The sequence below is a fragment of the Tachypleus tridentatus genome, chromosome 2 (genome assembly GCF_004210375.1).
Source record: "Tachypleus tridentatus isolate NWPU-2018 chromosome 2, ASM421037v1, whole genome shotgun sequence".
NCBI lineage: Eukaryota > Metazoa > Arthropoda > Merostomata > Xiphosura > Limulidae > Tachypleus > Tachypleus tridentatus.
This window is the reverse complement of record NC_134826.1, coordinates 127,777,430-127,799,414: the sequence shown is the minus strand read 5'-3', so window position 1 is coordinate 127,799,414 and position 21,985 is coordinate 127,777,430. Positions and strand designations below refer to the sequence as shown.

At 35.4% G+C, this 21,985-nt stretch overlaps 1 pseudogene across 1 annotated transcript; it reads left to right on the top strand.

The window, feature by feature from the left end:
• Positions 1-274: 274 nt before the first annotated feature.
• Positions 275-2,110, top strand: LOC143245070 (uncharacterized; annotated as a pseudogene). The gene is made up of 2 exons (XR_013025456.1): positions 275-513; positions 1,010-2,110. The product of XR_013025456.1 is annotated as an uncharacterized LOC143245070 (transcript).
• The last annotated feature ends 19,875 nt before the right edge of the window (positions 2,111-21,985 follow it).

Genomic DNA, 21,985 nt, shown 5'->3' with positions numbered 1-21,985 from the left:
GTATGCTTAAAAAAAGGGCGTTGTCACTTATTATACTTTATCCCGGACGAGCTCCTAGTTTATTATGTTACGTATAATAATTTATCTTGGACGAGTTTCCGACTTATTATGTTACATATTACGATTTCAAACAGTCGGATATTTTAATTTGAACTTAAAAGTTAATTGAATGTCAATATGTATTCAATTTATGATATAGACGAGTTGCAGTTACGTCACACAATCACGTGATATAAATTTATGCCGCCATGATGGTAGGCTTAACGCCGCATCAGTGCGCCTCAGTTAGCTGGTCAGCGGTTCGTTTCTCATAATAGTTCTGAATTATTTTGACCATGGTGACTACATGCGTAGCTGTTGGTTGTCAGAACAGACAAGACCGAGATCCAGGAAAGAGCTTTCACCGTTTTCTGACGGATTCTGAGGGTAGATCTCGATGGATCGCTGCAGTAAAGCTAGAAGGTTGGCAGCCCAACAGCGTGAGTCGTGTCTGCAGCGACCATTTTATTCTGAGTAAGTAACCACTATTTCTGCAGGAGATAATAAATATATAGTTTAGATTACAAATATAGGAGGGCTCTGAAACCAGAAACGAAATACAATCGTTCTATAGTTGTGTTGAGGCTGTACAAATATAATATTATATTCTTTTACTCTTATAAACAGGGAGAAAAGGGGGGGCTACATAAACGGTCATAAACAAAATAGTTCATGACAGGTCACAAAACAACGATTATAAAATTATATCCCTGTATTATTGTTTAGCTCAACATGCATCACGACTGTGTATTGTATACAATTTACTTTTCATTTAAAAGAACGATACATAAACAACTCGGTTTCTCTTGCCTCTTGGATAACAGTCTTCTTGTTTAATCAAGAACAGTTAATGATTCATTTAAATCATAAAAATTCAGGCTGCAAGTTATTTACATATATTATTATATACTGGTACTTTTGTATTTGTCAACTTATATATAGGAAAACAATAGTTTTCGTTTTGTTTCAGTGGTGTCCCAGAGTGAAACTGACCAGTCTCTGCTGTCCATGTCAGCTTCTGCTCCTGCTGAGTACTGTGTGGAAACTGCTGATGAACAGAAAGGTGGACCTCAAATTCCAGACATAGCCAGAGAGATCTCCATACAGACTGATCTTAGTATGACTGATATTGAAGCTTTACAGACAGAGTGTCAGCAATTGAGAACTGAAAACATTGCTCTCTGTGAAAAACTTGACAGTATTTCATTTGATCAAATATCTTTAGAAAAAGATGACAAAAAGGTAAATGTTCTCACAGGTCTGAACTCATATGCAACTCTGATGTGTTTGTATAATCTCCTGAGTACTGTATTAAGGTCAGTGGAATCTCTGAGTGTGTTTCAACAAATACTGATAACACTGTTAAGATTGAGATTCAACATGAATATGTAATACTTAGGTTTTCTGTACGGTGTGCATTCTTCAACAATATCCAGGTTGTTTCAGACAGTTACAGATGTGATGTATGCTCGTTTAGTTCCAGCAACCATTTTCTGGCCAGATCGTGATCTTCTTCGTAAAACTATCTCCACCTGTTTCCAGATAACATTTCCAAAGTGTGCATGTATCATTGATTGTTTTGAAATTTGTACTGAGAGACCCTCTGACTGTAAAGCAAGAGCTCAGACATGTTCCGATTACAAGTCACATAATACAGCAAAATATTTGATTGGTATTTCACCACAGGGAGTAATAATTTTTATATCCAAAGGCTATGGAGGCAGAGCAAGTGACAAATTCATAACAGAAGATTCTGGGTTTTTTTTTAACAACATCCATCCAGGTGACACAATATTGGTCGACAGAGAGTTTGATCTAAAAGATACATTTGGCTACTATAGTGCTAAATTGGAAATTCCAGCATTTACAAAAGGTAAAAAGCAACTATATGCTGTGGATATTGAAAAAACAGACAAATAGCATCAGTTAGAATCCAGGTAGAACGCGTCATAGGTGTTACCAGACAAAAATACACAATGTTGGAATCAATTATTCCAATTACTGCTGTACTTGGTGTTGATGTTGACAACATGAACAATCTTGATAAAATTGTGCATGTTTCCTGTGCTTTGGTGAATGTGTCCTTCTGTTATCCCGAAAGATTAGTAAATTGTGTTTTATGTCCCGGTAATATATTGTACCTTCACTAGTTATGTTTGTGCCAAGTAAATGTTTGGAGGTATTTGACTTTTATTTTTTCAAGTGAAAAGGAAAACTGTAAACCTGTATACATAAATAAAAATAAATATTGCAATATATCACATGTATTTATTTATGCTCAGAAAAGTAAAATTGTCATACCCAGCCAGGTCACAAAAGATTACAATTTCCACATTTATCACTTAATATTTAAATATTCAACAAGAGCAGTCTATGCAGTAAACTGAAGTACCATACAATGATAATTAACATAACAGGAAACACAAAACATTTCAAATTGATGGCACTGATTTTATCAATAAAACGATCTCGATGATTATGGTTCAAGCCTTTTGCATAATCAGATAAACATATAGGTCCATTCATATTGAAGATCGATGTGATATGACAAATGACAATATTTACACCACGCGGTCACAGTTCACAATACATACATCCATTAATAAAGTCGACTGCGCTGCCTGGTGATGTTGCCTACCAATATGGCGTCAGCATTGAAATCACGTGATCAGTGACGTCACATGCAAAACCTCTATTTGCTATAAAGATTGTTAAACACAAGTTTCCTTCTTAACACAAATATATTTTAATACACAACCAACAATACAATTTATAATAATGATTATTGCAAATAGTTATTACAAATAATGATTTGTACGCAAATGTTTAATAAACTTACAAAAATATTGAGTATTATATCTTGTCTGAAACTAAATATTTCATCGACAGTTCACGATGAGCGAATTAATTTTATCTTGATACAGAGATACACTTCTTTTGACGGCTGGAAGCACACGTAAATTTTTCACCGACGATAGCATATAATGTCCTCGTTAAAATACTACCGTCCGTGGTTAATTCTCTGAAGTTGAATTGTTTGTAATATTCGAAATCTATAAACGTTCCTGGTAGAATATCTGTAGTTTTCCGATTAACGAGCGTTTATTATAATTATAGATTCCGAGCTTTATAAAATATTAACTGTTGCAAACCAACAATATTAAACTGTCTCTTGGAGCTTCGATTTATAAACTTTTCGAGTGAGATTTTCGAAAGCTCAGTTAACAACAATATTTGAAGATTCCTTAGTGCTTTCGTGAAACATGTATATTGTTGATTCTTACATTGAAAAATCTATAGATGTAGAGAATAAGCGAGACTTTCGCAATACACATTTAATAATATAAGTTACACGCATTTATAAATGTATATTAAACTGAAATAAACATAGATACTAAAATAGATATAGATAGTAAATATGTTACAAGGTGACTTCGTCGAGTGTTTAATCAAAAATTATCTAGCAGGAAAGTTAGCCTCTGCCTAATTTTCACTTACGTCATCTCAAGGACACGCGCATAAACAAGTCCAATTCCCCTCCAGCTAGAAGACATTTCTCGTTAACCAAATTCCACCTTTGCTTACGCTTGCTAAACATCGGGAAAAAATAATTAAAATATTATACTTTTAGAATAATATAAATTTAAAATAATTAACCATTATAACGATCAGTCCTCCTTTCCTATAAGGCCCGGCATGGCCAGGCGGTTAATGCACTAGACTCGTAATCCGAGAGTCGAGGGTTTGAATCCCTGTCACACCAAACATGCTCTCTCTCCCAGCCGTGGGAGCATTATAATGTGACGGTCAATACCACTATTCGTTGGTAAAAGAGTAGCGCAAGAGTTGGCGGTGGGTGGTGATGACTAGCTGCCTTTCCTCTAGTTTTACACTGCTAAATTAGGGACGGCTAGCACAGATAGCCCTCGAGTAGCTTTGTGCGAAATTCAAAAACAAACAAACCTTTATAACAAATCACGAAAAAAATAATTTAGTTTTGTTAAAACCACACACTTTCTCTAAAGTCGAAAGTCAGGTTTCAGACTAGCATATCGCTGGTAGCTTATGAATGGGAAAAGTACTATTTTCAGTAACCTACAACTTGTTTGTAAATTGTAGTTTTTATCATTTTCTGTTATTTACTAAAAAGTCAGTGAAGATGAGTAGGCAGTTATAAACATTAATAATACATTTAAATACTTTCATATAACCTTAATTTTTATCTGGTGCAAAAGTAGCTTTTATTTGTCTCTACCTATTAAAGATTCACAGTAATGATCGTGGTATGACACAGTGATATGTGAAGAACTGATTAAAATGGAAGACATCTATTATTAAGCCGTCGTAGCGGTTTCCTCGATGGAATGTTGTGATTTTTGGTGTTCTTTCTTCAACAGTAAACTGCATTAAAAACGAGTAAACTTGATACATAATAAGAAAACCAATTTCAAGTTAAAAAAACAAGACTTACATCATGATAATGAAATGCTTATATGGTTGTGTTGTTTTGGCTTTCGCGTAAAATTACACGAGGGTAATCTGTACTAGTCGTTTCTAATTTAGCAGTGTAAGACTAGAGGGAAGACAGTTAGTCATCACCACCCGCCGTCAATTCTTGGACTACTCTTTTCCCAACGAATAGTGGGATTGACAGTCACATAATAACGCTCTCATTGATGAAAGAGTGATTATGTTTAGTGGGACGGGGATTCGAACCTTCGATCCTCAGATTGCGAGTCAAGCGCTCTAGTCGCCTGGCCCATACGTACAGGAAAACAACTGTACATATGTTTGAGAATATGTGTGTGTCTTATTTCTCTTTCGTAATATGTATTAAGGAAAATTGTCTCATTTACATACTTGACATCTGTAAGGTAAATTTACATATTCAAACAAAATGTTTTATTCGTGCAGTGTTAAATTTTAATTTTTTTTTATGTTTGTTCTTGAAAGTAAGCACAAAGATATGCAATACGCTATCTGTACTCTGCCCACCGTAGCTATCGACCTGCCGCTGTGCTACTCGAGGGTGGGTATGCGAGACGAAATATTATCATAAATAAGTTGAGGACTTTTAAAGCTTGAAAAATATTTTTTTTCCTTTTGTACTTGTAGATTGTAGACGTTAAAAAATTCCACTTCCTTTTCAGCTCTATTCCAGGAATAAAGTGCATCCTAGAAGACACCGTTAACAATCTATTAGTTCAAGCTTAGCTATTCTTGTTCGTGACAATGCATAACCAAATAAATTGAATTTTTATGGCCATTCATGCATTGAAGGTCGAATAAAGTAAAAGTTCGCGAGAAAGGGCCAAACGAAAGTAAAAACAGCGATTTGGACTACGAAATCCGCTTCATTTTGAATTTCGCGCAAAGCTACACGAGGACTATCTGCGCTAGCCTCCCAAATTTTGCAGTGTAAGACTAGAGGGTGAGAAGCTAGTCATCATCACCCACTAACAACTCTTGGGCTACTCTTTTCACCAAGGAATAGTGGGATTGACCATCATATTATAATACCCCCACGATTGAAATGGCGAGCATGTTTGGTGTGAGGGGATTCGAACCCGCTATCCTCAGATTACGAGTCGAGTCCCTTAACCACCTGGCCATGCCGGCCTAATCCACTTCGTGACGTATTCGTATTACTGCCCAACTCGATACTGTTTGAAACTTTGCTGAACATTTTGTGAGGAGCCAAAAGCAAAAGGAAACGCAAAATGTGTTTACTTCTGAATGATCGAGAAACAGGTGAAGTGAGGCACTAAATACTATTTAATGAATAAGTAGTCAGTGTTTAACTTTAATAACCATAGTTAACCATATACAGATTTTCAACCGTTTAAATACGTACTTTTAATCCTCGTATGTCCTAATCGCCAGGCCTAACTTAAAGTATGTTATCTTGTATATATTGCTGACAATCCTATCTTTAGTATGTATTTACACAGTACCCGACTGTTTCTTTTAGGAAAAAAAAAATATTTATACAGTTTTTCTGAATACCTATTTTGTGTTCCTGATCAGTTTACAGATTTTTTACAACATATAGTTTTGAATTTTAAGACCAGCAAGAAAACTAAAGCTATGTTTGAATCCAGACTTTTCCATCGGGATGGGACGTGAAACTGGAGAACGAAGAAATCATTTTGCGCAGGAGAAGAATTCCTATCTCTGTACACACCCCGGATTCACCACTGAAACCGGAATTCCTATCTCTGTACACACCCTGGATTCACCACTGAAACCAGAATTCCTATCTCTGTACACACCCTGGATTCACCACTGAAACCAGAATTCCTATCTCTGTACACACCCTGGATTCACCACTGAAACCAGAATTCCTATCTCTGTACATACCCTGGATTCACCACTGAAACCAGAATTTTTATCTCTGTACACACCCTGGATTCACCACTGAAACCAGAATTCCTATCTCTGTACACACCCTGGATTCACCACTGAAACCAGAATTCCTATCTCTGTACACACCCTGGATTCACCACTGAAACCAGAATTCCTATCTCTGTACACACCCTGGATTCACCACTGAAACCAGAATTCCTATCTCTGTACACACCCTGAATTCACCACTGAAACCAGAATCAATAATTACATAATATAACAAAAACAGTCACTATATTCACCACTCCCAGTGGCTAAGCGATATGTCTGCGAACTTACAACGCTAAAATCCAGGTTTCGATGCCCGTGGTGGGCAGAGCACAGATAGCCCATTGTGTAGCTTTGTGCTTAACTCGAAAAACAACACTGTATTCACTATACAAATTTCTATTGAATAGTCATGCGTATTACTGTTATATAGCGTAATAAAGCTGCTAAACGCGATTGCACCATACAACTATATACTTGATAGCAGTCCTTTTTTTGTTGATTTATAGTTACACTAACCGCATGGGGGCATTATCTACGAACGACGTTTAGCAAACAACTTAACCAGAAGACATTATTTCAGTTTTACTTTTGTGTCTATTAACCTTTATCATAAGGACGTTGTTACGTAAAACTGAATGTTATAAAGGTATATGCTTAAAATTATATTATTTTTTACGTGCAAAGTTCAATATTATGAAGAAGGTATGTTGCACTGATAAGATTTCTCAGTCAATGAAGTTTGAAAATTAAAATAGAAATACGTAAAATTCCCGGGCAATATATTATTTAAAATAAATGTAACACAAAAGGTGATTTGTTCTTATTTCATTGTGAACAATCTTATTTAATAATTAGTGATTTGTATAACAACATCGTTTGATTAGCTTTTGAATTTTTTTGTGCACTCAGTAAAGGTTTAATGAAATATCTTTTTAATTTTCAGAGCACTCTTACCTCAACAAAATGTTTTTTATCTAACCCAAATATTAACGTGGTTTCCTTGAAAATGTGTTAACGTGGGCTCAACTGATTCATTCAGTTTAAAATGTCATATTTTTGCAATATTTAGCGTGACTTAACTCCTAAAGTTAAGCAAGCACAAGAAACCTTCTGATTCGAAAGTTTGTTCACAACAGGAAACTCCAGTTCTACTGACATACTTTACCAACAATCCTTGATTGTCCTTACTTTAGTCATGCTGTTCTATATAGTCCTTCTATTTTGACAGAGAGTTGCAAGTATATTCATGTATGTGGACATGTATTTCATATTAAGATCAAACAGAAATAATTTTATCACTTTGTGGTTTTCCTAGACTTGGTATGGCCTGGTAGATAGGGCGATGAATTCGCAATCACCGAGTCGGGCGTTCGCCCTCCCCTGACGAACACGCAGACGGCCAGTCGCATTTTTTTGTTGGTAAAAGAGAGTCTAAGAGTTGGCAGTTGATTGTATTGACTAGATGTTTTCCTTCTAGTTTAAATTAGGGGCAGCCACCTGGGGAGGAGATGAGAGTCATAAAGTAAAACTGCCCAAGAATCACAGATGATAAAAAAAAACATTTTTGGCATCTCATCACTCATTGACAATATAAATCAGTGATGACGAGAAAACCCACTTGTAGATAAAAATATATATGTAAAAACGGCTGGTTTGAGTTGAGAAAAATTTTTTTATGTAGAGGAGTGAACAACGTTTCGACCTTCTTCGGTCATCGTCAGGTTTACAAAGAAAGAAAGAGTTAAACACGCCCTCTACATTCCTACACTCAGTTATACAACCTCCTTCAAACATGTGGTCAGCTATCGGTCAGTTACCTCTTTCTTTTTTGTGAATCTGACGATGACCGAAGAAGGTCGAAACGTTGTTCACTCCTCTACATAAAAAAAAAATTCTCAACCAAAACCAGCCGTTTTTACATATATACGTTGACAACATTGAGTCTCCCTATTATACTTGATATATTACAGAAAAATCCTTTACTCAGTTTCATCATAAGTGAATGACTAGCATGCACGGACTATAATCGAAGGCTTTATGGTTTTTGTCTCATTGCTCCAATAAAAATGAGGTTAGCATTTGTGGCTGTGAATACATTATAAACTACGACCAAATCTTACCATTCGGTCAAATACCAAAGATTGGTGGTGGATGTTGGTAACACTAGCTGCTTTTCTTCTAACACTTGATATAAGTGACGGCTACTTGCAGATAGTTTATGTGTCAATTTGCACGAAAATTATAAATACAAGAACTGTTCAATATTACTGTCCTAAAGCTGGTAATAACAATTTCACAAATATTATAAGAACATCTTTTGAGTAGTAGGGCATATTTGAGTGTATATCGTTACAAATATCACTAAGTACGAAAACAGTGATTGATATCAAATTCTCTGATGACCAGGCAGAAAAGCAAAAGTTATTACTAGAAGATAAATGGTAGAGAACATTTTGTTATATTCTCGTTTTGCTCTTCGTCTTTAAATATAGGTTCAAAACCTTTTGTTGAAAATTGTAACTTATTCTTATCAAAAGCGATTAGTATTATATCTTTTATCGTTTAATATTTATCTTTATTTTAACTTCTCTTATCCTTTAATTTTCATAAATTTTCATTTTTATATATTTCTGTATCATTAGAAATGCATCATCCTTTTAACTTGTGCTCTAAAAATGATCTAAAACGATTAGCAAAACTTAACAAGAACAACTTTAAAAGACAAACAATTAAAACAGAACAAAGCATCGATTTAGGGAAAATAAAATTATCAACATGACGACACTTTCCCTTGGTTTGTTTTGAATTTCGCAAAAAGCTACTCGAGGGCTATCTGCGCTACTCGTCCCTAATTTAGCAGTTTAAGACTAGAGGGAAGGCAGCTAGTCATCACCACCCACCGCCAACTCTTGGGCTACTCTTTCACCAACGAATAATGGAACTGACCGTCACATTATAATACCCCCACGGCTGAAAGGGCAAGCATGTTTGGTGTGATGGGGATTCGAACCCTCGGAATACGAGTCGAGTGCCTTAATCATCTGGCCATACCGAGCCAGCTTTCCTTTGGAATCTGTGTCTTATGACGTTCAAAAGTCATTTTCATAAGCCTATGTAACTCCAGTACTCAAACTGTTTATATGTAAAATTTGTAGTTACTGAATTGGCCAGTAGATACTATGTCTTAGCAATTTAAAATAAACCTTTCGTTCAATGTGATTCATTTTGAAATTGACCAGTAATCCAAAACCTTTTTATTATAATATTTGTTAAATTTTATTATTAAAGAGTTCTGTTAATGAGGACTTTTAAAAGCCTTTTTTTTCCTCGAAACTTTTCTGATTGTGTTACCACAAAGCTGCGAAATGGTCATCTGCTCTGTATCCAACCAAAGGATCGAACCCCGAATATTAGTGTTATGTATTCCGAAGCTTACCATCAAGCGTACGGGGGTACACAAAAGTGTAACATTGAATCGTCTAAAGTTACTATTTCTAAACTTCTGAAATTTAATATTCTTGACTATAACCCTTGTATAGTAATAATACGTGTTACATGTGTTTAACACCTTTGCAGTTTTAACGCTCTTAGCATTTTTATTAAATTTAACTAAACGAGGGCAAACTCAACAAGTTTACAGATATCATGTCGAACTTTGTCAACATAAGGCTTAAACATTCTTCAGTTAGTAATGTTTTACATTTTTGTCACGCCTTTATATCTCAGTTTCTTTCCGATTGTATCAATACGTCTGAAAGTCGATTAACTTCTGTATATTTTCCAAAGATTAGTAGGAGAATGAAATTATCTTACTACGAAAACATTTGACACTTGACGGAGAAAACCACTCGTACGTTAATTAAAAAAGGCGCCCTCTTATTTGAGCTAGTTGAAATAAGATAATCACGAGGATAAGGTACAGCTTAATTTATGCACTTACGTCAGTCAAACTTAGCAAGACATGACTAAGTTTGCGTTGACTTTCTAAGAAAATGTGTCATAAAATTTTGGCTCTCTTAAGAGAACTTGCTATTACCTTGACTTCCGCATAACCCACTTTTAGGGATGTTTCGTTATTTACTATAGAATGACAATTTTAATTTTTTACGTCTTAACATTAAGAATTTTATTATAATCACGCGTCTTTAGTGTCCCCAGCAATAAGTCTTCTGTTTTACAACGCTAAAATCAGGGATTCGATTTCATTCGGTGGACAAGACAAATAGTCCGATATTGGTTTTTTTTTTATAAGAAAACACGTACACACGTCTTTAAAGGCAAAAATCAAGGAAATGATTAGTTGTTTGATTTCAGTTGTCGTTGCTTAACCTTAGAGATATTACTCATTTGTTAAGTGTTGTTAAAGTTATTGTCCCTCAAACATAAAGTGTGGTCATTTATATTCACTAGTTTTGAGAAAAAAAATTAAAATACGTGTCTTCTTACAATACATTTTGGAGTTAAAGAACTGCATATTACTTGCTACTCGAAATATAAACCACAAGTGTAAAAAGTACTTTACTGAATAATTTTCTTTTTATTCATTGTTTGGACATGTTTTTTGGAAAAAATTCAATTGCATTTTATACTTGTTTTTTTTTTTTAGCTTGGTGATTAAAGATAAATCCTTTAATTCTTTTCTGTAGTTTGATAGTTTAGCAGTGGCGGATTTAAGGTTATGTGGGCCCAGGGGCTGATAATATTTGTAGGTCATGTAATTTTTCATAGAATAAAATTATCTAGGGGTCCCCATTAAGACCATAGAGTTACACTCCTTCTTGCCCCTACCTAAATACGTCACTGTAGTTTAGAGAAATCATTCTGGCTTTCACATTACCTAAAAGGTTAAGGTACTCGACTCGTAATCTGAGAGTCGCGAGTTCGAATCCCCGTCGCACCAAACATGCTCGCCCTTTCAGCCGTGGGGGCGCTATAATTTTACGGTCAATCCCACTATTCACTGATAAAAGAGTAGCCCAAGAGTTGACGGTGGTTGGTGATGACTAGCTGCCTTCCTTCTAGTCTCACACTGCAAAATTAGGGACAGATAGCCCTCGTGTAGTTTTGCGTGAAATTCAAAACAAACCAAACCACATTACCTGAAATAAACTCGTCTGATTGTTACGCTCCTTTTCTTCAGCTTGATGAGTTAGAGAGATACTTCTAACTATTACAGTTATTTTCTTTACCTCGGTACCTTAAAGAAGCTTGTTTGATTGCTTTACTTCTTTTATTCAACTTGATGCTTTAGAGAAGAACTTTCTGTCTCTAGGATTTCTTTACTTTAGCTTGTTGACTTGAAAATACTTTTTTATCTCTTACACTTCTTTTCTTTACCTCTGTGCTCAAAGGAAAATCATCTGCTTGCTATATTCCTTTTATTTGGCTCGATGACTCTTTTAACTATTACACTTTTTTCCTTTACTTTGGTGCCTGAGAGAAACTCTTCTGATTATTAAAACATTTTTTACATCGATGTTTGAGAAAATTATCTTCACTCTTGCATTTCGTTTATTTTTCTCGATGCATCAAATACGTTTTCTAACTCTCAGATGCTTGTAATATATTGAACAAATTTTCTAAATGCACACTTAATGAATTTGTTTTCCTCTGAAATTTTTAAAAATTCTTTACAATATTCAGGAGTAAAAGTAGGCATATTAGTAAGTTTTAACTGATTTTTGACTTTTATGTTGACCTTTAGATACCTCCGCATCAAGTGTTAATGGCTATAATTATTATGTTATTAATTTAACTGTTTATCTCAAGCGTATGTTTAGCATTTTAAAGTGATTGTAATTAAAGTGATTTTAAGAAACTGTGAAAACGTCATATCTGGGTATTAAATAGTTTTAGTTTAGGGCTGGTTTGCTTTGATTACAAAAACAGTGCCTTTGAACTAGGGGTGATATTACATAACCAGGTAAGTGAACCCGCGGCTGGATAATAACTTGTAAAACTTAATAGTCTGCTACGCAGAAGAGACTTGCCCCGGGTGCATAAGGAGAAATCCCAGTACTTATGAAGTAGGGCTATTGGCTAGTTTCCTCTGCAAATTACATCTAGGGGAAAAAAAAGGTGACAGCCTGCAGTCTAGCAACGATACAAGTGTATTACAATTATAGTAATATAATCGTTTTGATTCAAAGGTGCAGAACAACGAACTGGATTAACTGAAAGTTTTCAATCCAAAAGAGTGTTCAAGTGAAAGTGAAATGTTCCATAATTAATCATTTATGTTACTTCACGTTACAGTTACAAATACTCAGAGTGAAACCGTGCTACAAGTGTTTTATCACATGACTTCTTGTGACCCAACAATGGACAAGTTTATTTTTTATGTAATACATATTGAAACACCAATAAAGAAAAATAACACGCAACTGAAAAAAAAAATCAAAAATTTCTTGTGCATTTACTGTTAGTATTAATTTCTTTGGTTTGGTTTCACTTTTGCGCAAAGCTACACGAGAGCTATCTGCGCTAGTCATCCCTAATTTGGCAGTGTAAGACTAGAGGAAAGGTAGTTAGTCATCACCACTTACCGCCAACTTGTGGGCTACTCTTTTACCAACGAATAGTGGCATTGACTGTCAAATTATAACGCCCCCACGGCTGAATGGGTGAGCATGTTTGGTGTGACGGAGATGCGAACCCGCGACCCTCAGATTACAAGTCGAGTGCCTTAACCAGCTGGACATGCCAAGCCTGCTGTTAGTATAAAGAATCTTTTTGACGAATATTCATTAAGGAATTCAACTCAACATATAGAATAATTACTTTAATAGTGATAAGTTCAATATCAAGAAATTCTGCGAAAAACACCCAACATTCAGGTAATATTTTCATTTCCAAATCCGTGTTTAGGCTACGTTTTTACTTTCATTATTTACTGTTTGCTGTGGTGTAAATTTAGTTAATTTTGTGCAGTAATTATGCTTGAAAAGCTTGTATTTGTTACTGTCAACTAGAAATTATACGTCGAAAAGCTATTTTATTGGTAGGTCAAGGATTAAGCGTATGATGGAATATGAGTTATTAATTATGGCCAATTTCTCTCTTACCTGAGCATTTATGATAAGAGCTTTGTAATCGTTCTTAGTGTTTCGTATGAATATATATAACAAATCCTAAGATGTTTGGTATAAGATTCGAGATGTATTGTAAAAGGTAAAGGAGAGTTTGTCTATTGTGTAACGGATTTACTATTATATATTTATTTTAATATCTATGTTTGTTTCTTTTAACATTATTATGCGTGTAACTAATAGTGTTAAATACGTTTTGCAAAAGTATCGCCTGTTCTCTAAATTTATAGAAAGTCCTGAGGTGTAACAATAAACTATGTACGATGTATGTATGTAAAATAACAGTGTTGTTGTGTTAGATGAAATTTCTAGAAGCTTTCCTCTCTAGCTCATAAAAGGTAACCAACACAACACGGAGAGACAGTTTAATATTGTTGGTTTGCTACAGTTAATATATTATATATCTCGGAAGCTATAACTGTGATAAAAGCTTATCAACCGGAAAACTACAGATATTTAATCAGGGACGTTTATAGATTTCGAACATTACAAACCGTTCAACTTCAGAGAATTAGCTTCGGACGTTAGTATTTCCACGAGTACATTAGACATCTTCCTCGGCGAAAGTTAGCTTGTAAACTGCGTAAGGGCAGCCAAGAATAGAGCAAACTAGCTTCCCGTCAAGCAAATTGTACCTGAGTAGTTGTTTGCCCAATGTGTTGATTAGTCACTCGTCTTACTTTTTAAAACCAAACCTGTTTCAGTTTTTACTGTTTCTCTCATTTCGAGAAGAGAAACTTAGTGAGAAAAAACAACAACAACTAACATACACACACACACACACACGCAAAACTGAACTTTTTCGCGGGGGGGGGACAAAAACAATGCCCTCCTCCTAAAACCTTAGAACCTATGAGTTATCCCACATTTCACTTTATATGCTCTTCTTTATGAGAATATGTAATAATAACAATATTCTACGCCTTTGAAACTCAAAGTCTGTAGGGTCACTACGCTGTTCTCTAATGGAACATGGTTGAATTAGAAAGGGTCGTTCCACATAGAAGGAGAGTTACTATAATAGTCGTAAAAGAATCTACATCAACTGGATTGAGGATTGAATCTCTGATCGTGTGGAGAAGTATCTGCTTCAAGGCTTTGTATTAACTATAGTAATTGAAACGCTTTGCATTATATGGAAAAAAAATTTGCAACCTCTGTTTTAATGAACGGTGTTTCCTCTTCTAACTGTCTGTACAATGTCACTGCTTACCTTTAACATAATTGTGAGAATGGTTGTAATCGCAGAAATTTTCCAAGGCGTTTACGTTGTAAGAATTATTACTTAAACAAATATTTTACATGAATAGTGTCCAGACTTCTGCTGTGTTTGTCGTATCTCAGCTGACCTTATGAAATATGGCATTGAGAGAATTTCATCGTTGGAAATATATATGGAGGACATAAGATGGTTGAAATACTGCACTATTAAACTTTAATGGGCCGAATAACGAATGCAACGTTCAAAAATACAATACGTCTTAAACTGTTGTATAATAACAAATACTGTGAGAATGGGTTATCCATCATATGGAGAGTGCTGAAACAATGTAGAGCTGAAACCAGTATGGTCAATATAAACATTTTATCTTATAGTTATGCAAACTACAAGAATTTTCAACGCTTCAATTAGTGACACTTTTCACGGTTTTAAACCCTATTTTGTTTTTCATAAAACTAATTCACATGCCGTAAAATCTAAACTATCGTCATGTTCTAAATAGTTTTCAACTTAATTTGATCGCCTGTATGTATGTAAACTCTCTTCATATTCTAAATATTATTCGTTTTAATTTGATCTCCTGTATATAGTCTCCCAATGGCTCAGCGATATGTCTGCGGACTTACAACGCTAAAATCCGGGTTTCGATACCCGTGGTGGGAAGAGAACACATAGCGTTGTGCTTAATCCAGAACAACAACAATCTCCTATATGTATCTGAACTATCGTCATGTTCTAAATAATATTCAACTTAATTTGAATGTCATTATGCACTTTTAGTACATTTTACTGAACTCACAAAAATTTACATTTTATATTTCGAATTACCTGTAAATTTAAACTTACTTTTTTCTGTTAAAAAAAATACGCATCTCACAGGATAAGACATTTTCTCATTTGGTTTCAGTTTCCTTTTATATTAGTAATCTGTATTTTGACAGAAGATTATTGGAAGTTTAAAATAGGAATTTCCAACCTGAACGGCATCTTATGCAAACGTAGGATAAATGGCCAGGTTAAGAACCCTAGAACTAAGATATATGTGTTCCGACCCGTCTCTAATTTTGATTCACTGACCATAGAGAAAGCACTCACCCATCCAACAGCATCTGTCACAATTCGAAGAAAAAGAAAAAAAACTTTTCGAACATCCAGGTCCCTTTGATTCATAGCGTGACATGTTAGTCATTAGGCCTCACTCAGCCCTATGAAAGTTTGCTTCTCAAATCAAAAAGTAAAGAAACCTTAGACAGACTCGCTTTGGTGTTTTGCACTACCGTCAACCAAAAGCTGAGTTTGTTTGTTTGTTTTTGAATTTCACGCACAGCTACTCGAGGGCTATCAGCGCTAGCCGTCCTTAATTTAGCAGTGTAAGACTAGAGGGAAGGCATTTAGTCATCACCACCCACCGCCAACTCTTGGGTTACTCTATTACCAACGAATAGTGGGATTGACCGTCACCTTATAACGCCCCCACACCTGAAAGGGCGAGCATGTTTGATGCGACCGGGATTCGAACTCGCAACCCTCCGATTAGGAGTCGCACGCCTTAACACGCTTGGCCATGCCGAGTTTAGCTGACAGATTTGTTCTCCTTCAACTCTCTCTCCACAGGCAGATCAAAGTGCACATGTCACGACTTTTTTAGAGCCTTATCAAGGTGAATTATCAAGGTATGCTAATAAACTTGTCATCAAAATGTAATAAATAAACCAACTCCTAATATTACATAAATTTCAAGTTCTCAGTTTTATAAGGAAATGTTTTTACAAAATCCTCAATCTATCCTACTATAGGAATTGTGACATTTGCTGTCTAGATACCCCTCCTAGACTAGAAGGACAGAATTTAATGCAAATTACTTATTATAATATACATAATACTCGTGCAAAACAATAAATTTTATAGCACCTAAATCTTATTTGTTTACAGAACCATAAACTTGAAAATCAGACCCATTTGCCACGCCCACTTGTCACATCCTCTGTTTCACAAATTACCAATAGCTCTGTTTGACGTTTAATAACTATATTATTTGTAACCAATAAAAAGCCAAAATTTTATTCTGTCAAATGATGTATTACATTATGTTGTTTCCTGTACAAAGAATTGTCGATTTCACTTTCAGTTCGAATTTTACTGCCGTGAAAAACGCATTGACGAGTGTAGCTGAATTTTTAACAGCTCTAAGCTTATAGTTAGGAAGCCAGAAAAATTGTGTTACTAATGAGTTTGTGGTTGGCTTTTTTTTTATAGCAAAGCCACATCGGGCTGTTTGCTGAGCTCACCAAGGGAAATCGAACCCCTGATTTTAGCGTTGTAAATCCAGAGACATACCGCTGTACTAGCGGGGGGGGGCGTTGCTACTGGAACTTTGTCTGCTTTTTGCATGTTATTATTCTGTGTTCTATGGTGCATTATTTATTTAAGCATCAAATTATTTAGGGTAGTAGTAGTACCAATAATATAAAAGATTAAGTTTAAGTTTTATACATAGTCGACAGCAGAAAAAGAAAAAAAGAAACATTGTCAGGTGCAATACAGTGTGTTGGATAGACAAAAGTATTTAATGTAAGAGTTGTTGTTTGGTTCATTTAGTGATCTAATATTTAATAAGTATTTAGTTTTAGTGTTAAAGGCTGATTGTTTTGTGGATGACAGATGGGACGAATTTTGTCGCTTAGCTTGCAGGGGGTTGTACTTTGTATGTGCGTAGTTCAATTCTTGTAAACTGACGTTACGTTATTCGATTTTTTGTTTATTTTTGAATTTCGCGCAAAACTACATGAGGGCTAAATGCACTAACCGTCTCTAATTTAGCAGTGCAAGACTAGAGGGAAGGCAGCTAGTCATCACCACCCATCGCCAACTCTTGGGCTACTATTTTACCAACAAATAGTGGAATTGACCGTCACACTATGACGCCGCCAAGGCTGAACGGGCAAGCATGTTTGGTGTGACAGGGATTTTGACTTGCAACCCTCGGATTTGGAGTCGAGCGCTCTAACCACCTGGTCATGTTATTCGAACCTTATGTATTTTTGTCGTTGTCTTAAGTTAGTATTGTTAGATCATAGCGTCTGGCAGTTTCTAGAAATCTGCAGGACGTGGTTGAGAAATATATAGGATAGTAAAAAAAGGATCATAGGGCACAAGCTACAACGTGGGATTATAAAATGTATCCTAAATTTTGGAGGTGACTGTGGAAATAGGACCCACATTGCAAGTGGGAATACACCGTCTATCAGGATCCTTTTTAAAAATATTCAGCGTATTTTATTTCATGTTAACGTGTTTTGTTTATGGCTTGAAATTTTATGGTTATAATATAATTAATCAGAAGTTGGGATTTGCTGTTTTTAACGCAGTCCTTCTTCATGATTTTGTTTATTCATTTAGCTTCACTTGGATGTAATTATATATATATAGGCAACCAACTGCGAGCAACTTAAATCAGAAACCTAAGTTACAAAATGTTAATAAAGTGGAAATTGGACTGCATAATTGCTAGTTTAGCCGTGGCGAGTGGCATTTAGAATTTTACAGCTTAAAAGAGTTAAGGAGAATTATTTGTCTTGTCAAAGAGTGTTAAAAAGTAATGAACCCTCAGGTGTGAGCCTTGACGAAAAGAAAATAATATTTAGAGTTATGGGTAATGTTAATATATTTATCGCAAATTGTACCGTAAGAAGAGAGAGAGAAAAAAAATAATTCGTTTTGTAAACTGAATTCTGAAACAAATCATCCAGACTGTGTGGACTTTTGCCAAGAAAAGAAAAGAATTCAACGTTTTAGATGCAACTATGATAAGCAATAATGTAACGAATTTTTACACATATGTTTGACATGTTTTGAATACATATATTGTTGTAAAACAAATGGATCGTGTGCTGCCCATTTATTCTACTGTAATGAATCCCGACCGCGTGAAAATTAGTCAGTTGTGAAACTATTTAAAATTTAAAAATTTGAAGGCTATTAAGTTAGATAAAATTAAATTAGGTAAGACAAATAAAATATAACAACAATATTTTTTCACAGGATATGCTCGCAAGTAGCTCGTATTACGTAATTTGATAAGGTAACGTCAGATACTCGTATGCCAGGTAATTTATGTCTGTTGGACTCGGTTCAAAGGGCACTAAAACAACATGGTTTAAGTAGAATAACATTTACACTACTATAAACTTTAAGCTACTTAAGATAAACAACTGTAGTTTCTCGTTACAGTTTCCAGTCATTATTTAAAGAAAAGTGGCTATTTAGATTTGTTTAGTATATTTTATGGTGGTTACAAGGTCGATCAAATTCACCGATTCTTACAGAGTTAGAGAAAATAACAAATGAAATACACTGAAAAAAATATAAACGCCCCATGTGAAATATTGGTGTCACATGAAGGGTATCACCCAAAGTTAGTGTATACTCCTTCTACTTGTACAAAATGGATATTGCTCTTGATTAGTGTCCCAAATTTGAGTCTACCACTGCCTGTGAGCATTCGCTCAGTGATGCGTTAATGTAACTGAGTGCATGGGTGTGGCATATCCAGACGCTGCTCAAACAGAATGAGCAGTACTCGGACACTCCTTATACTGGGGACAATAAAAGGCCACCCCAAAATGTCAAATTTTGACAAAAGCAGCAATGCCCCAGATGACTCCAGTCATGCGGGAACGTGCCATTGGCATGTTGGAAGCAGGAATGTCCACCAGAGCGGTCGCTGTGCAACTGAATTTTCACTATCGGACGATAGGACGTTTGAGAGTTCGTTTTCAACAGACGGGCAGTACTGCAAATTGACCTCATCCACGTCGGCCACGTGTGACCACCCCAGCACAGGATCGCCACATCCGGCTTGTTCACATGGAGGTGGTGGTGTTGTGGTGTGGGCAGGCATCGTGTATGGGCAAAGAACACAATTGCACTTCATTGAGGGGAACTTGAATGGGCAACGATATCGTGACGAGATCTTCAACCCAGTTGTAGTGCCGTTTGTCCTGCAGCATAATGTCACCTTCCAACATGATAACGCCCGACCACATGTTGCCAGTATCTGCACCCAGTTCCTTGAAACTGAGCACATTTCAGTTCTGGACTGGCCTGCGTATTCGCCAGACATGTCGCCCATAGAGCATCTTTGGGATGTTCTGGATCGACGTGTTCGCGACCGTGTTCTAGTTCCGGATAATGTGCGTCAGCTCCGTGTGGCACTTCAGCAAGAATGGAATAACATCCCACAGGCCACCATAGACAACCTGGTGAACTCCATGCGAAGGAGATGTGTTGCTCTGACAGAAGCAAATGGTGGACACACAAGATACTGAACAGTGAATTTCTTCAGCCTGACCCCTACCATGTTTGAAGGGGTGACAGTTCTGTTCATATGCCAATATCAAGATGTAATGGACAGTGATTTGAAGATTATTCAATAATAAAATGAATTGTGGTTGATTTCATATATTGCATGTCCCTAATGTTAATAAAAACTCAAAAGTCTGACATGGGGCGTTTATATTTTTGTTCAGTGTATAAAAATTTTACTGAAAAGTTTGAAATTTATTTATAAAATTTTTTAGAGATTATTCAATTGAAATTTGAGAATTTTCAGATGAAGAAAGATATTTTTAATCTTAACAGGTAAATAATTTTGCACTCGAAGCTTTCAACCTTAATGGAGGAAAGTTAAGTAAAAATACTTTATTACAGATTCAAACTTTTTGTCCACTAAAAGCTTGTGAAATTTCGTGAAGACAGGCAACAATTTTTTACTTGTTTATAGTAAAGCACAAAGCTACAAATAGGCTACCTGTGCTCTGCCCACCACAGGTATCGAAACCCTGGTTCTCGCGCAGACATAAACATGTCAGAAATTATAATACGGAAACTCTAAGGGCCAAGTTGGAGTCACGAACTTTGTTGAATCGATCAAACCTATATCAAGAACGCGAAAACTTTTGATTTTCTCTATTACCGGCCATATTTTACTAAACTTTACAATTAAACTATAAGTTCAGGAACCAAACGATACTATGTGAAATTAAGATATTTTGGTCTCTTGGGAGATGGAAGGTTCGGTTTAACAACAATACCAAAAATATTCTATATACGATAGTTATTTATTTATTTGATTAATTATTCTAGCCAGTTTCTAAACGCTAGGATGGGAAACCTCTGCATACTATTATCTAATCAACAACACTTTAAATATGAAAAAATATACAATGAAAAAATAATGAAAAGTACAACTTAAAGGAAGGAAATCATAAGTAGCGGCTAAACTCGCAGCTATACTTATAGCGTTGATAATAATGTTTTCAGCAAATATTCATTTATTAGGTAGCCAGGTTGCATTTTTTGTTCGACTTGGGGCATGTTAGTGAGTAAAACAAATTACTCTACTTAGCTAATTAATGAATGAATATTTGCTGTACAGTTACCAGTTTTGCCGCTGATTTTGAATTCCTGCCTTCGAGTTGCAAGCTCAATCCTTTTTTGGCCACACTTTTTCCTCGCCTCTTAGTTGTTGTTTTTTTTAAATAAGATATCATGACGTTCTGTCAGCACACACCGACAAACCACAGCAAGTAAAAAAGTGACACTCGATAGTAACCAACATTAGCTTTAATCTCGCAATCTTATTATTTAGAACAGACCTATACACTTACAGAACCATTCAGATTCTTTAAAATATATGGTTGAAGTTTTTTCTTTAATACAGTGTTAATAGTCTTTTTTTATATTAACACCATGGAATCTAGATTAAAAGTTTCTTGTCATCACTTGCATGCACTCGGTACAGTATAGCCGTATCAAGCATCATTGTTTGTGTTAATTGCTTAAGCTAATACCACGTGATGACAAACGATCTTTAATTAGGAGTATTTCATAAAATTTACCAAATTTGTGCTTAAAAGTTTGCAAAGAATAAGGAAGAATAACTGTCCACCAGTATGATTCTTTTAAAACTAGAGCTATAAACTGATAATCTAGTTTTATTGACGTGACCAATACTTATGTATCTGTAGATGCTATCACCCAATAGTTTTGCTGTCTTTAATCTAAATGACGAAAAAAGTAAAAATGGTTCAATGTTACTCTTAGAAAAGGTGTAGTAAAAATTTTAGACCGACAGCTCACGTGACGTTTTTTATTTAAGCGAAGGCAAAACATTTGGTCAAAATTGAGTGTTTCGTCTTGAATAAATTTGCGCACGTGGTTTATATTTCGACAAAATTGG